Here is a 4464-nt window from a genome sequence, read left to right on the forward strand (position 1 = left end):
CTGGGCAAGGAAATGACAAGCTAAAACTGATTGACTCTATGTTCATTTTTATGGCCAAGGATCTTTGTACAAGGTAAGAATTTCATAAGCAAACAGATGGCTAAGTGGTAGGCCCTGCTGGCACAACCAGACAATATGGGTTTAAAGACAAATTTTACCTTAGTCACTGCCTCTCTTTGATACAATCCTATGATAAAATCAAAAGAATACTTTCTCTTTTCATTTGAGCATGGGGATTTTTGGCAAAAGAAACAAAAGTTTCCAATAGTGGAGAGGATTTGGGCAAGCATATATGTTCCCAGAAGGAGTCACACTCTTTGAATTCCAAACATGGGAGGGTCAGTATCTGAAGGAACACACATTCCTCTTGCTAGCTCTTGTGTCCAGTATCAGGATTGATTGAGGGACACAGAAGTAGCAGGTAAGGGGGTCTGAGAGGGAGAGGAGTAGTAAGGTTTCTGTTTGTATTACAGTTCATCAAATCCAAAGGGTAAATGAAAATTAAACATCCTATCTGAAGCTTAAAGTTGCTCATCTAGATTATAATTGTATTTTGCTTTAGACAGTATTATTTGTATACAAAGACCTGTGATAACATAAATTTCAGACTTTCACATTTTATTGCTTCTTAAAAAAAGCATGTGCATGATTTCTTAAAAGTTAAAAGTAACTTATTTTCTGACAAATCTATTACTTTGATGTGTGATTCATCTATTGATGTGCTAGAATTTAAAAAAAAAATGTGAATCCTTTTGATAAAAGTAAAAGGACACGTATTAAATGATTTTTAGTTCCATTAGATATAAGAGACCTTCTGAATGAAATTCAGAAGCATAGAAAACTGGGAGCCAACAATTGAGTTCTTGTCTTTCTCCCACTCTAGAGGGTGACTTTGGGGTTGCTCATTACCAATATCCTGCTATAGGATTCTTTCACCTAGACCCAGCTCTCCCCATATAAGGTAGTAACACATTGACTACTTTGGATTGGGCTCAGTTGGAAAATGACCTATCCCAGTCAACCTCACTTCATTTTTTTCACCCTTATCTAAAACTCTTCTGCCACCCTATCATATCTTATACCATCATCTGGTATTTTCTTCCCTATTACTATCCACATTTACTTCTTGTTACCATGGCAACCAAACACTTTTTAGTTAAGACTTTGTAACCAGGTTCTTCATTTTCAAGTGATTCTTTACTGCAGACTTCCCTCCCCATCTCAGACCGGAGAATGTAACATAATCCAACTAATGCTTCTGTAACAACAAGAACCTATTTCTTTATATTTTAAATTCTTCCTAATAATCATGAATTTGTTTATAAAATAGCGTTATATTTTGAAATATAAGAAAGCAGAATCTTAAATTATACATTTTGATTAAAAAATACAATGAAAAATAGCCCCATTTTTTCCCTCTAGAAACAAAGTATTTGTAGCTTTTAGAAATAATATAATTCTCTATATTCAAGTAACATTCAGACTTTCAAAACAACTATAAAGCTCATTTTAGATTTTTAGTTCAGTAGTTAATTGCATTTCTCTGCTATGTCTTGTAAAAACAAGCCACTTACAGACAAACTTGAAATTTAACTGCTTTGTTGTTTGAGGTTCAATCCAAGATGCTGTAGGCCCTAACTAATTAGGGATACTGAAATTACCATTCAAAGTGGAGTCACTGTGTCCTGCTATTTGAATGACAAGCTAGGATTTCAATAGTTTTGTTTGCTAAGAAGTATAACAGTTAATCTTTAAACAAAGGCGAAATAAGCAGAATCTCTCAAGAATGATGTTAGTCTCAAAGCAAATAGCCTCCTCTGAGCAAAGTTTTATATGGACAAGTGAGATGATTGTATTTGTACAATCTCTATAAAAGCATTTACCATAAAAGAGAAAAAAGTAGAAGCATCAGGAAGTTTTATAATTTAGGTTTATATGATAAAACATAAAGGGTAGTGATAAAACATAAACTCATAGAGTATGCATACCCAAGCATACCCAACACAACAGGATATACAAACTTCACAATGTTTCTAAAATTACAGATAGGTTTTAAGAGGTAGATATTTTGATTTTATAAATATCTATTTCTTCATTAAAAACATCCTAAAATGCTATTTCTAGAGTTTGAATAGAAATTTAGAATAAATAATGACCAGAGAACTAGATTGCTTTCCAGAACAGTATTCCAGAATTGCTACACAATATCAAGCAATCTGAAGTTGACAACTGCAGTCAAGTATGTAATATCTGTATGTGGAAACTACCTCTCTTATCAGGTCAAGGGTCCAAAACAGGGAAGAGTATGATTTGTTATACTTAGTATTTATTTTCATGGATCTACTAGTTTAAGAGATGACCTTTCCTTTTTTTTTTTTAAAAGATTCATTTATTTGTACATACAGAACTGGGGTACAGGCCAGAGGCTCAGGGGCGGCAAGAGGCTTCATCAGAGACAGAGTGGGGAGCAGAACAGGAAGATCAACAAAGTACACTGCTGAGGGCAGCAGTGGGCGGGCCAGGAGAGGTCTGCCGCGCCATGTGGTCACCTCCGGGGCAGGCGGGAATCGAACTCATGCGAAAGTGGCTTTGGCTTCTCAGTGTTGTGCTTCAACCCGCTGTGCCACCAGGGAGGGCCCAAGATGACCTTTCTTATCTAATTTAATTGGCCCTTACCTGAAGAATTACTCAAGCATTAATCCACTAAGGATTTGAGTACAACAAATAACATTTCTACATATCTATGCTAATATATACTGAGAAAAGCTTGTGATATTCATATTCTTTCCAATAAAAAAATCACATCAATCATTTTAATTGGTTTTGTTAGAAAATGTATTTATTTATCTATTTATCTATCTATTTATTTGTTTGTTTGTTTGTGTGTTTGTTTGTTTATACCAAGCCCAAATTTTCTGCAGTAAAACCAGATATGGTTATATTATGATAGGAGAATGACCTTTGAAAATAGAATACATGATGAAATACATGGTTTAACACAACTAGTTTTCTATTTTACTTCTTCAAGGACAAGCGGATTGCTAGATATAGTATAGAAAATGTATGGCTTCTCTCTGTTGCTCCCTTTCCTAGTTTCATTCTAAAAGAAAGAAATTTGAATCTGATGGATCACATCCCCTACACTGAGGTGGATTATGGCTGTGAGTGGCAGAATTTTCACAAGTCAAAAGACCAAGAGGTAAACAGTGATCAGGTAAGTGGTCTCTCCACTTATTTCAATGTGACTAGAATGATAGATACTAACCATTGTATTTATCTCCTTTTGGAAACATTTCTCTCCAACTGTGACAGGTAATCCTTTAACATACATATGCTACTCCATACTGACTAGACAGGTATGATTGTGGTTAAATGTATTCCCAGTGGAAATACAGGTAGGCGGGTAAATAGCAGGTAGGTAGATAGATGTGTAGATAGAAAGATCTTACTGAGAGCTTTAATCATGTTTTAGTGCTAACCTGAATTTCACTACATTGGATTTTAACTCCATTTCTGCCTGCTGTAAGAATTTCCTCAAAGAAACACACAGGAGGATAAAAATCAGAGAGAATATCTGAAAATGATCAGAAATCTTGGAATTGATAGATAATTGATAGATGTTTCCTATGAACATTTTACTGATCAGTTCCTTTCTTTCACATTTCTTCCTAAAATACTTGTGCTCCTACCAGCTATTAAAATTTTTCAATGTAGTAACACTCATCAACTTAATTATCCAGACAATCAATCGATAAAAAGAGGGAAAAAAACAGTTTGAGTTGTGATTATAAATTGTGTTAATGAAGCTAATGTACAAAGAAAATTAATATAAACAGATAGTGGAAACCTCTTAAAGTGGTCAGTAAAAAACTATGGCTGTGACATTGCACCAGACCTGAAGGATTTGAGGAGCGAGTCAAGCAGAACAGGGCAGGAGTACCCCTGGTAGAGAGGGGAGCCTGAACCAAAGTGATATGAATAATTTAAGAAAAATCTAGAAATGATCAAGCACCTGAACGGCTCAAGCAGTTGAAGTAAAGTGCTCCAATGCTAAATTACAGGAAGGAATTGGGGAGAGCAAGTCTGGTTAAAGACTTCTAAATGCTGTTGGATACCCATGAACACTTTTGAGAGAGTTATTTATCTGACCATGCTGTTAACATATTTTAATATTAATACAATAGTTGTGTAACTTCCATAACATCTGTATCTTCCTTAGCAAATGTGAGCTCTACTAAACTGTCTTTAAATCTAAAAACCTGGTATAGTACTCAATATATAATAACATCTCTATTAAACAACTGCTGAAAAAAATCAACAAATGAATGAACTACTGGGTAAGTGCCAAATGTTACCTCTCCTACCTACAAATACGACATCAAAGAAAACAATTTTAGTAGGGAATCCATCAGACTTTGATTTTCTGCATTGATGTTATACTTCATCAATGGAAAGAAAAAAAAA

This window comes from Condylura cristata, unplaced genomic scaffold, assembly GCF_000260355.1.
Source record: "Condylura cristata isolate star-nosed mole 26May11 unplaced genomic scaffold, ConCri1.0 scaffold00004, whole genome shotgun sequence".
NCBI lineage: Eukaryota > Metazoa > Chordata > Mammalia > Eulipotyphla > Talpidae > Condylura > Condylura cristata.